The 12,876-nt window shown below is 49.1% G+C and overlaps 1 protein-coding gene across 2 annotated transcripts in view; it reads left to right on the forward strand.

Moving 5' to 3' along the window:
• Positions 1-1,313: 1,313 nt before the first annotated feature.
• LOC119390045 (uncharacterized) overlaps positions 1,314-12,876 on the forward strand; it is a 182,387-nt gene continuing 170,824 nt past the window's right edge. The window contains exon 1 of one of the 2 annotated variants that reach the window (XM_037657565.2): positions 1,314-1,735. The gene's annotated coding sequence lies outside the window, so the exon portion shown is untranslated. The remainder of the gene's footprint in view (positions 1,736-12,876) is intronic. The other variant, XM_037657566.2, reaches the window with a different exon arrangement.

The following is a 12,876-nucleotide window of genomic DNA, read 5'->3' on the forward strand; positions in this document are numbered from 1 at the left end:
CTCCCGTAAGTCTGCGCTTCTAGAAGATACTCGGCACCTGGTCGAGATATACCGGACAATGATTGACATAAACTCCTCGAGCTGCGAACGCATATCCGTGGTTGCGAGCGGATACGGATAAGACGTCAGCATCAGATTTGCCAGTTTCGATTATAATAAGCTGATGCGGGCTTCTTTTTCGCCGTGTCGCTTGTCGAGCTTTTTGGGGCTTATTCTCGTTTTCCTACAAATGTAATTCTTTTCAAGTCACGTTCACTAATATCGCGTTAATAATAACTGTTGGAATTGAACGTCCCGAAAACACGATATGATTATCAGGGACTTCGTATTGGAGGGCTCCGTAAATTTAGGCCACCTGGGGTTCTTTAACGTGCGCCTAAATCTAAGTACAGGTGACTCAAGCATTATATAACCTCTATCAAAAATGCGGCCGCATTTTCGATGGAGGCGAAAATGCTTGAGGCCTGTGTACTTAGATTTAGGTGCACGTTACGCGGGCTGGGTATCTTTCCCGCGTTATTTTGTTGTATTTCCTTCGTATCTGAGAGAATTTTCATTAAGATTTTTTGTTCAGTTTCTTATCATCCGCTGAGGGCTCACGCCGAGTAGCCACGCCGAAAGATAATGGCGTGTCTAAGGGCCTATTCCGTTCGAGATTATTCGTTAAAAAATGCTACGTCACCTCGATATGCCTCAGATTTTCTGAAAAAGTGATTGTAGGCACCCGTCACTGACCAGAGGGCGCGACGGAGCTCTTATTTGCCCCCTCAGCATCGGCCTCGAGGGATACCGAAAAAACGAGACGTTCGTAGAACGCATCGAGCTGCTCCGTTGTCTCCCTTTGTGTACTTTGGTGCACATTTTCAACGAAGAATCCATGGACCATGGGTGTGGCCATAATACCCTCCGGGGTGTTGTAAGTATGCGTGAACCCTCCCCCCTTCCCAAATGGACTGCCGGACCCGATTTTTGCTGCTTCTACACACTAGGGTGTGTGTTCTGGCGCTACTGTTGGAATAAAAAAACGTTCTTTGAGCGTTTCTCGAGTTTGATTAGTAATTACCATGGAGGTTATAATTGAGCTGGTCATTGGAGTGACGAATTGCAGCCAAACAATACCTGTAATACCTATTAGCGCAGCCGAACCACACACGCGCCTCGCACCTACTTCGCTTCCGAGGGCTTCCCAAGAGGAAAAACGGTCGAAACCAGACGCGGGAGGACGAGAGAGGGCGAAGGGAGAGAACTGCCTCCTCTCCCACTGCGGCGATAGTGTCGCCGGTGCGCGCGAGAGCTCTGAATCGGCCGGCCGGCGTCGGTCGTTGAAGTACGTGACTCGACGGCCACGCACGCTGCCTCGCGGTGCCAGTCGTGGTGTGGTCTGGCCTCACCGCGTGCGCCACTGACAACCACTCCTGTACTGCTGAGACGAGGAGCCAAGCCGTCTCGAGTACACTCGCTTTGACTTCAGCGCTGCGTTCATCGCTTCGATGTGCCACCGGCAGCTGAGTATTCCAGTACCGGACCACCGAATCAACTCGGGACCCTAGAAGTGCGCGAGAAAAAAAAAATATTTTGTTTCTTGTGCTTCGGTGAACGGTGGGTGTTTTTTCCTCGCGGTGTTGGGAAACTGTGCACCACTCCCTTGGGATTACCGCATCGGCTGCGACGGAGCGTCGACTGCCACCTTGGAAAGCCCGTGCCGCAAGACGACGTCACGTTTGTTGAAGTCAAGGTGAGAAGCAGGAATTGAGTGGCGCGTTTTCTTGTCTAGCCGAGAATGACTGGCGTCGTGGCCCCGACGATGAGAGGAAAAAGCTTGCAGCGTGTCTTGCGCTTTCCTAGGCGCGAAGGTGTTGCTAATTCAGTTATTTTTTGCTTTTCTTTCTGTAACGTGCCTACAGTTGCAATGCTGTCCGATTCCGGGTCACTAGTGCGCGTTTAGGAGCTAACTGCAGATCGATAGAGTACATTTATGATTTAACTTCGCTATGTACTTATTTTGCTAAGCGCGTGTGACCATCAGTTAATTATTCTCCGCATTGAAGAGCTCGTTAGAACACATTCACTGTCACTGTGAATGAGTGAACACACGGTGCTGTAACATCCAGTTTCAAAGAAAGGTCATTCTACAGGGCAGAAAGAGCCCGCCTAGTCGCCCCCGGATTAGCATAAAGCCCGAGAGGCCTGCAATCATTCTGAGAGTGTACCGAGTTATGCGCGGTATGCTACGCGCATATATTACAGCGAATAGCCGCATTCATTACACCGTCATTTCAGCGATTAACGACAGATATTGCGCCAAGGCTGTCGATGTGCGCTTTGGCATGATTTTAGTGGTTGTCTTTCGAATGCCATATCCCGTGCACAATAAAAACATGACGGCGTTGTGAAAAGCGTTTTTTCTTTAACTTAGAATTGGGCAACTCGGAAATATGGAAGGAACTGTATGAAGACAACGAAGACACGGGTGGCGCTGACATTTTTTGTTCCTTTTGCCTCCTTCGTTACTTCTACATGCCATACCAATTCGCGCAGAGCGCCTCTATGCCGGCGATACGAAACTTTAAGAGGACAGCATCTCATTCCTTGAACTTGACACATTCTCCACTGTAAAGCAGCCGGCAGGGCGTGCATTCAACAAAGGTTATCCACTTCAACGGCAGCTTTCGCGTCACATACACGTACGCTCGCTATCATATTGAGGGAAAAAAAGAAAAAAAAAAGACCTTGCACGCCGTGATGTCTGTGCTTGTCATTCACTCATTCGACTTCACGAACATGGAAGTGTTAGCGCTGATAGCACGTTCGAGTTCAGCACCCCTAGATCATTGACAGAGGCTGCTTGCAGCGATATTTTGATTTCACTTGGCATACACTGCGCCAGAGCAGGGGAACTATACTTATCGAACACTCCGTCACGAAGCTTTGTCTGCGGTCTAAATGGCTGGGTGACGTCAGAGTGTGGCGTCGCTTGTCATTTCTTTAGCAAACTCGTGCGATTTTGTACACCTTTTTTTTTTTTTTTTTTTTCAACGGTGTGAAATGCAGGCACCACACGTTTCTTACACGTGCTCTCTGTTGGCGGGTTTTTGGAAGTGCGAAACATTCCAATGAGGTGGGGGGGGGGGGGGTGTTGGACGGAGCTTGAAGTTGAGGAAAAGACCCTCGTCGTGAGCACGTTTCGGCTTCTGTAGGGGAAAGGACAGGAAAAAGATGAGAAGACAGAAGAACCAGGAGGTGGGAGCGGCGTCCATATAGCCCAGTACGTGGAGGGAGGCCTTTGCAGCCGTGTGTCACAACCGCCAGGAATACAAAAGAACCCACACCTGATTGAAAAAGGATGCAAGCAGAGTTCGGGGCGCTAAGCTGGTAAACCACTTTTAGCAAGTATTACAGAACCGCTCCTCCTTTCCTGCTCGTTAAGCCGCTCCCAGTGACGGTGCGTCGCCGGAACGACAGGCTCCACTAACAATGCGTAGGCTGACAGGCCACGGTGAGGCGTGAGAACCCCACAGAACTTTTCGAAAAAGATTTTGTGTCGTTGGGGTGTGTTCTCTGGAATTAGGAGCGGCAAAAGCACAACGATCAAAGAAGGGGCGATACCGTCATGCCGTACCGTACTAGCACTGTGTTCACACAGCGCTATCCTGTTGTGTGTGTTCCTTTATTGTCGTCGTTTTTTCGCGCTGAACCCACTCGCCCAAACCTACAAGTTGCTAATCTTGATAGCCACGTGCCAACAAGCCCGGCTAACCACCGATGTGAAGTTTTGAGTATTTTTTCAGGAAAACAAGAAGGGGGGGGGGGGCGTTTCCCGTCTTTGAAAAACCATTGCCATCGAGGCTGTAACCAGTGTGAAGAGATGGTTTTGCATGCCACTCTACCCACATGTAATGCGCTTCCACCCGCAGGCTTGTCTCCGTCCTCTGTTCTTTCCTTTCTTATCGCGGCGTTCCTCCCCGAAATCCTCTGCACGTGTCAGCTGCAATTGCCGACCGGGGCATTTATGTTGAGGCAGGTGTGTTGCAGATCAGGTGTTGGGGCAGGTGTAGGCGTGCAAATTGCGCCCAACGACATCGCCCTTTCACCTTTCTTTTGCACCTGAAGAGCACAGCCTCGTGGTGTTTCTGTACACAAGCACGTCTGGGAGAAAAAGGTAAAAAAAAAAAAAAATCTTGTAAACGGGAGGAGAAAAGAAAAAAATTCCTCCCGACAGGCAATTCTCTGAGCTCGTCTGCTTTATGCGATCACTTTAGAGGAAGACGTAAAGCTCCCTGGACCGTAGGAAATTTGTAGCTAATGGGGAAGGCGGGGGGGGGGGGGGGCAAGGGTGAAATGGCAAGAGTGAGAAAAAGCCTTAGTATGCCCCCCCCCCCCCCTTCCCTCTGATCTGGAACAAAAAAAAGGGGGCGGAAGCCCGTATTTCAGCTACACGGCCTTAATGGAAAGCGCCAACAAAAAATGAGGTATTTGTTTCTGAGGTTACATAGTTCTTCTGTTTCGTTGGTTTTATTCGGATTCCTTAGTTCAGAAGGTCGTTCCCCTCGTTGTGGGTTTTGGCGTATTCGCGGGTCCAGATCGCTGCCGCGGGTTGCCGTGGCTTTTGAGCCACTTTCTATCCTATTGAACTTTTCATATGAGAAAAGAAACATTCTTTTTAGACTGTGGCACGTGGAGTACAAAGGCTGACGTCACTGCTTCGGCAGTGCATTGTTGGGGGATCCCGCCTATTTACCACAGCCCAAAGAGGATTATGGCGGCGCCCAGAGAGCCTTCTGTGAAAAGGTACATAAACAGTAATCCATAATAATCGGGATCGAAGAAGGAAAACAATCTACATGCACCCGAAAACTCGGCAAAACTACGAGGAACTTCGCAGAATGAACAAATTTGATTGCGCGTTGTTTGAAACGTTCGGCATCTAATGTGTCACACAAACGAACCCGATAGGACTTTTTCTTTTTGGAACCGACCTCGCAGTTTGCTGGCAGAAGTTTTGCAAAACAACTGATGCTATACAAAGGGAACAGATCCACTCAAGACAAGAGCGAGGAGTTGCAGCACATTGTCAGCCATACCTGCCAAGGTGTTGGCGCATTCTACGAGCAACTACAAAACTTATACAGGTTCCTATACATAGCCGCGCTCGTTTTCGCCTGATCGTATCGCCTTTCTTACCTACATTTCACGACAAGCGCATTGTATACCTGACGAGGAAGATTTGACGCCTGCTCAGGTAAAAAAGAAAAGGCATTCTTCCTTCTGTCAACGCGCGGCGTGTAAACGGCTCACTGCGCATTTTCCCCGAGGAACGCTATCAAAACTCAAGGCGCTGAAAGTTGTGAACCATCAGCGCGCTTGACTGAGCGTGCTTGCCTGTTCGTCGCCTATGTATACAAAGACGTGTTTAGGCAGAGGGTGTGGCCTATGTACGATCATCTTACTGGGCGTGGAGTTATGTCGGTGTTTCTAATGCTGGATATCTGCGTTCAGCGGTAGCATGGAAAACGCAGCTGTTCCCGAAGAACTATAGGCAGTCAGTAATGATTGCGCGTATTTTGGGAAGGAGCCCTATATTTTGAATGCGTGCATAGGAACAGAGAATTAGGTTTTTGTTCCGCAACGACTGAAATAGTTCACTTTGGATGACGCTTGTTCTGTTTAAAATAGAGATTAGGTATACCTATACTGTGGCTAGATTTTTTATTTAAGTCATGGATTGTTTTGTATTTTCCTGCCTCGATGAATTCTGCGCATTCCTGAAATCAACAACGCACAGTCGGTGACATATATGAGGGATATTTGGCGGTCCCGCTGTTTTGCGTACAATGCTTCTCTCGAGTTCTTTGGGCAGTGTTGTGTCCGTTAACGTTTGGTTCACTGTTTATAAGATCTCGCATACTCGAATAAGCCACAATAGCACTCATAAATGCCTGCTCCTTCCACAGCGGTATCGTCACTCTCCTAATCTGAAATCTGTGGGTACAAGGAGACAACGTCGCAGCTGTCGTGTCAAATAACAGCTCGACAAAATTGGTGACATTAATTAGAACTAACAAACAAGAAAGCCAAGGAAAGTATAAGGGTTGTTATTTGTAGTAATTATGATGTAAATGTGAAGAAAGTAAGGTGGACGAAAAGTCAACTTGCCTCCGGCAGGGACCGGCTTTCTTCGCTTTCTTGTCTGCTAGTTCTAATTAATGTTGTGTCTTGCAGAAGAAAAGCGAGGCCTTCAAATTTCCCTTCTTTCGTTTATAAGTGTGCTGGCGTGTTTATCTGAAGCGAATAAAAGATCGATTCTGTTTGGGAGTCCGACAGCAAGCCCAGGCTATCCAGAGGGCCCAGGAAAGGGCAGAGCGTCACGGCGTTCTGTCCTCTACGTGGGCGCGGCCAGCAGTTACAACGGCCTCCCGTTAGGGGGTCGTAACTCCTCAGGATCCAATAAAGTTCGTTGTCTGTCTGTCTGTCTGTTTGGGAGAAAGCAACCGTTTTTAGTCGCCTTCATTCGGCTTGCTACCCTTTCCTCCAGGGCAGAATGTAGCCAACCGGAAAGTTATTCAAATTCACCCTCTAGCTAAATCACAATTCCGCCCTATGAATGGAAAACCACGCTCGTTTTGTATCTCTCTTTACGTGGGCGTCGCACCACGGGACGTCGTCCATCGCCCTCATCGTGATCCGTGGGAGCCTCGACGCCCCCGGAAGGTCGGTATGCCCGACTGCTCACAATGAAAAAAAAGCCCTCCTTTGGACATGCGGCACGCGCACGGACGAAAGTGATGTCTTCGCTTTCTCTCGGCGCACTGTGTTCCTGCCTTCGCATAGAGCGCATGAAGCCAACGATGAACAATGGACATCGCTTCTGACCCACTTGCGTTAGCGTGCATTCCGTGGACGATGGCAGCGTAGTAGTACCTTCGTACGACATTTCTTTTGCGTGCGCTCATTGTGTACATATACGCGTAGCAGCGTGATTCGTTTTGTGTGCGTGTGCTTTTAGTCAGCCCGTGTGCACGGGGAAGAGCATGATACGGTCATTTGCTTTTGGGCAGTGGTGGCTCTGTGCGAGCCCGAGTGGAGGGTCTCATACCTGTTTCCTTCGAGATCGGTCGTGTCAGTGCATCGCGCGGGTTGGGTTAATAACATAGCGGCGAAAGTAACAAAAGACAAAGAGGTCGCATGTATCGATGTCTGGGATGTAGACCAACCGATCGGCGGTAAGGTAGTGTAGCAGAGACGGAAGTGTCCAGAGAGAGAGGGAGGTGGATAGACGATCGTCAGTTGTGATGCTGTCGAAGTATGATGGCTGCGGTATTCGCTCGCAGATACGATACTCAGAAAGTTCTTCGTTTGCCAAAGAACTTTCAGGTTCTACATTAGTAGGGCTGGACTTCGTTATACGTGAAGGCTTTCTCGGAGTTCAGGCCTCTTAAGCAGACAAAGAACGCGCGTACAATTCGCTGTACTGATTGGTCCGTTTCGATCACTGCGGCTTAAGACAAGTCCTCGCAGTCCTCGCATGGCAACCATGGCGGCGGGGCACGCGATTCGTGGTACTCATTGGTCAGTTTCGACCACTGCGGCTTAAACGGCCATCGCAGTCCTCGCATGACGACTATGGTGGCGGGGCACTCAGAGGACCCTGGATACGTTCAATCGTCTTGGAAAACACACGAATTTCTTTGCCCTTTCTTTCACTTGCGGCCGTCACCTATACGAATGCATCTTTTCGAGCGAGAGGAGCTCCCATAATATTTACCATGGCGCATAAGAAGCGCTGCCACACTAGATAGTGTGCTGACGAAATGGACGATGAACGCTTCTGTGTGCGCGTGTTAGTACGAAGTACTGACTTCCCTCCTCCCCTTTCATTACCTGTTCTGTTTTAACTAGCTTGCTGTGGAGAAGTTGAGGTTTATATTACCTCGGCCACTCCATTTCTATAAGCTCTGCAGCGAAAAACCACTGCCTAGTGCTCGGTAGCCAATCTGGCGCCGCCTAGTTAATCTCTCTGCCTCTCCGTTACGCCTTCTCAGTCTTCCTACTGGCGTGAGTCCCATCTCCATTGTCTCATCTGTACAAGTCACACGAGTGTGCATCGACCTCCCACAGGCTGGGCGCAGAAAGCGGCTGCGTCTCAAAACGGGAACTTTCGCATAACGGAACGGGGCACTTCCACGTACCAACGGTGTTCGCGGTCCCTCGATATTACACAAGACTGGTCGGCATCCAGACTTCCTGGCCAAGGGACACCGTATGGTCGCGCTAGCAGCCTTCCGCACCGCGTGTTAACCCGTCCGCAGACCCCGCCCACTCTTCACTATAGAGACTATAAGCAATTCCTGCTCGCTTCCTGTGCCGACCTTATTCCGCGGCAAGTTTGACCAACAGGGGGGGGCGCGGCTTTGCTCATTAACTCGTTTCTCCCGCCGCGTGCCGATGCCAGGGCACGGTGCGAAGAAGAAATGATAAACGCTCGTCGTCCACAGGCAGCCAGCTTGCTCCTGGAGCGCGCGCGCGCCAAAGCCAGCACGCCGACTTGGCAAGACTCACAGAGCCTTGTCCGAACCCGCCGACGTATCCGTCTCAGCCTGCGAAACGGAAGCAGGGGGTTCGGTCTAACGACAGCTGCCTTCTCTGCTTTCTATCTCAAAGCGGTCTGCTGATGAACGCGTGGGTCTTGCACGGTCAAAGGCGTGGGCCGTTGTTTCGGCGCGCGATTCCTTTCTCGAAAGGCGAGTCCGAGGTTTGATTGCTTTTGCGTTTCTTGCTTCGCTATATACGGGCGGAGATAGGTGCGCCGCACGCACCGTTATGCGCACCTCGCGACTGAATAAGAGATTGTGGATGTATGTGCGGCGACGGGGCGCTCGCATAATCATTGTCGTCGTCGTAAGATTGACGCCCCTGCTCCGTCGCTTTTCCGGCTGTGCGGTTTCCTTCCGCGTCGCACGCAGTACGTGCGCGGGTGTGTGTATTCGCACCACTTGGCAACGCTGACTGCTTTGCGCGAGCGTGCATGTTTGGGATAGAGAGCTGTCCGTATACATACGCATAGACGCGTACGGGCGTTCGTGAGTCTGTGAAGGGCTATGGTGCTTGCATGTGCGCACACTTCCCCCGCACTGTCCCACGGCCGGAACAGTTTTTTTTTTCACTGCAATCGTATGATCTGCGTCGCTCAGTGGGCTTCACTAATCTTTCTACCCACGTGTGCCAGGCGAGTAGGTTGCTTGTTCGTATGCAGTGTAATTGTCGTTGGAGTATAGATACTGTCGACAGGACCGGAAACAGATCCATTTGATAAAAATCGCCCTGTCTTGAAGCTGAATTACCTTTGGACCAGTACATACCGACGTCACTGATGATGTCATAGAAAAGCTGTTGCGGGATACAGCACCTCTCAGAAGCGCGCGTTTTCAGTTCAGGATGTGTTGTTATGCATGCTTGACCACTCGCCACGGCTGCTCTTTCGTGCGTTCCCTGGCTTCCCTCTCATTTGCCTTTGTTTGGTTTTAGCCCAGTCGCCGGGACGCGGTAGTTAGTAAAAGGGGTCACGGCTTTGTGAGATTGACCTTATAGCCTGGGCAGTGCATTGCTTCAGCGCACGATTTCCCGTCTTCGCCGCTGCACTGCGCGCGTGTGGGTGAGAGGCGCTTAATTGGCTAACGATGTAGCAGTGAAACTGTCGTGCTAGCAATTACGAAACAATCGCGCTAGTGTATAATCAACGTGATTGCACGTGCTATCTGCGCAGAACAAAGTAACGGCGTTTGGCACTTGCGAGCTGCTGGCTTCGTCTTTAAGCAAGCAGTCAGTGCAGCTACCCTGCATGCTTCACCAATGCTCCAATCGCCACAATAAAGTTCACGTGCCTGATTATACGTGCAACGTGTTCCGATTCGATGGGCTTGAATATCGCCCTCGTTACATGTTCTATGTGAGAGCTAGATAAGCACATTATGTCGCTTCATTCAGTGCGGTGCCTTGACCGTTATTTTACTGCCAACCTTATTCGATGGATGTGGTGTAGATATTTCTTCTGTTAAGCGGAGCTGATTGCGTCTACATACGTGACTGCACGACAGGCACGTAGCCAGGATTTTTTTTCGGGGGGGGGGGGGGGCCCAAGGCCTAATTGTTCGAAAGACAATCTTTCCATGGCAAAAACAAAAAAAGTACCCTGGGAATATAGAGGGATGGAAAAATTTCGGGGGGGGGGGGGGGCGGGCCCCCCGGGCCCCCCCCTTGCCTACGTGCCTGCTGCACGAGTACATTCGCACTTTATAATGCCCTGGAATATTCGTAGAAAGATGGTTACAAAAATTCCAAGGGGCCACCTTCTGGTAACAAAGCACAGTACAACCTTGATATATCGAAAATGGATATAACGAATTATCGATTACAAAGAAGTAGACGAATATCCTTGTCATTAACGCAGTGTCGAAAATACACGTTCATAAAGAATTTTCCGATATAACGACATCATTTTTGTGTGAGATGCGACTTCGTTATAAGGTTTGACTGTATTCCTTCCAGTGCCTTTTCTGCCGTGGCATCCGCTTCGCGTGTTGTCGGAAAAATCGGTGTTAACTTGTTGCCGACACACCTGCTCTTTTTCGCGCTGTTTAACATAACCGTGCTGTCGAATGAACTGCCGATATCGGTTTGTTACGGAGCCTGTAGCAACAACGAAGGCAATGCGGAACGCTTTTCTAGAACACTGGCCGACTGATCTCCGTATATGCACTCAGCTCTCACCCTGCACCGATACCCCATCGATCTCTCTGAGGGCAGCCGGTCGTAGACTTCGTGCTTCGTAGAAATTAATGGGTCGATGTATGAAGGGGAGAGGCGACGTGTAAGCGCACGCCTTCTGACGTGGTGTATCGGCTCTTGAAGTTGCGACCTTGTGAGATAGGACGCCGGGCCTGTACGAGATATTAATCCGGTATAATGGACTCTGCGGTAAACGCAGCGCGCGAGCTATACACGATACCGTTCCGCGATACTGTAATTGTATACGTAGCATTCATAGCTACGAGCCTTGATAATTGCCCTTGCACGTTCTTCGTCGCTCGCTTTGTATCTACATAGATAGCTGATTCCCGATAAAAGAAACTTGTCAGAGACGCGACTGAGTCAGATTGACGGCTATAGAGGCACTTGAGGGAAACACTGTATAGTGTATCGCTCCACAGTGCGCTTCAAGTGTTTTTCTCAGAAATAAATGGGCTGACGCGATAACACGATTGAATTATAACATTGTTGCAACGCGAGTCATTAAAACGTCCAGCTATAGCCAGCTGCCGACTTGTCATCCTGAAGTAAAGCGCAGGATAGCACGAGTTTGCCCTGCAAAAGAAACAAGCTTGAATGGCTTGTGCCTGTCTGTCAGTGTAACTGTGTCCTTGTTGTCGAAATTTATCCTTTTTTTTATTCTTTCTTGCGCACGATTTTGTAAGGCAAACTCGGGCGCTTGCCTGCTTCAACAGCTATTCATTTTGCACGCTTTTCGTTTACACTTCGAAAAGTGCCTTGGTTTTTTTTTTTTTTTTACAGGCACGCAGCGTCACGGTAAATTATTTCCATCTCGGAACTGCGACTTCATGTACTATATATATGTACTATATATATGTACTATATGTATATATATATATATATAAACCCAATGCGAAGAGATATGTGCACGGCATTCATAAGTAGTAAGTGGCGCGTGTTTGATATAGGTGGGAATTTCCCGCCTTCCCTTAACCTGAGGCCGAAGTCGGGAAGCATTTCATTTCCCAGAATCATTCTTAATTAATGAGATGCCTTCGCGGCTCATTAATTTCTCTTTCATGAATTTCAGCCACGAATTTCTATTCATATTTCCTGTAGTATCGTACTTGTTTTTGGGCTAAAGATGGCGTACGTCGAATAAGAAATACCTCAACCAGCCACGTCCTACTGGTTTTGAGAGCAGCAGAGCAAGGAAGTGCTCAAGTAACATGCGGTACGGTACATAACGTTCACCTGAATACGGGAAGAATTTAAGCGGTAACGCCACCGGGTAGCACTTCCTACCACCCACGTATTCGAGGCAAGCTAAATAAAGCTCAACGCGTCATCCGGGCGATTACGCGTAACCGTAATGCCCGGGTGACTTTTGAGTGCCTTAAATCCCTGCTGTCTCGGTGTAGCGTGCGGCGCTCGGAGTGTGCGGATATACAGCTGATTTGTATGGCTGAGTGCAGGCGTGCGTCGACGCCACCGGCGGTCCAAGTAGGAAGAAGAACTGAGCCTCTCACGCAGGGAACGCGACTGGTCGGGCGTGACGGGCCGGAAAAAGCTCTCCGTTTCGCTCGCCTAGTTGCGTGCAGTTGTAGAAACGCCCAACCCAATGTTATTTTGTAAATCTTGAGATATTACCTTAATATCAGCCTACACACATCGACGTCGTCTTGGCACTTCAGTATTACCCTTAAGGTACTGGACAAAGTGACAAGATGATGTTAGCTCGTCAATAAGGTGCCGTCCAAATTCAGCCTGATAATAGTTGCAATAGCAATAATATGTAGCATGTACAGGAAAAAAAAACGAGTTTATTATACTCCTAAGCGCGACAGTTCGAACACAACCATATTTGGAGAAAACGAGCTAACACACAATAAAAACAAAACGTTGATAATGCATAGCGACTTTACCACTTAGGAATTTATAAAGCGACATCTTCTTTTGTGTGACGCGTCACGTAACAGCTCCAAACAATGTCACTGTCCTTTAGATTTTTTTCTTTTAGGAAAGTTCAATTTTATAAAAACTTTCCTAGAAAAAAATGAGGGCACAATTATTTCGGCATGGCGCTTGTTAGCTAGAGGCTTATTAACTTTT

Source organism: Rhipicephalus sanguineus, chromosome 4 (assembly GCF_013339695.2).
Source record: "Rhipicephalus sanguineus isolate Rsan-2018 chromosome 4, BIME_Rsan_1.4, whole genome shotgun sequence".
Lineage (NCBI taxonomy): Eukaryota > Metazoa > Arthropoda > Arachnida > Ixodida > Ixodidae > Rhipicephalus > Rhipicephalus sanguineus.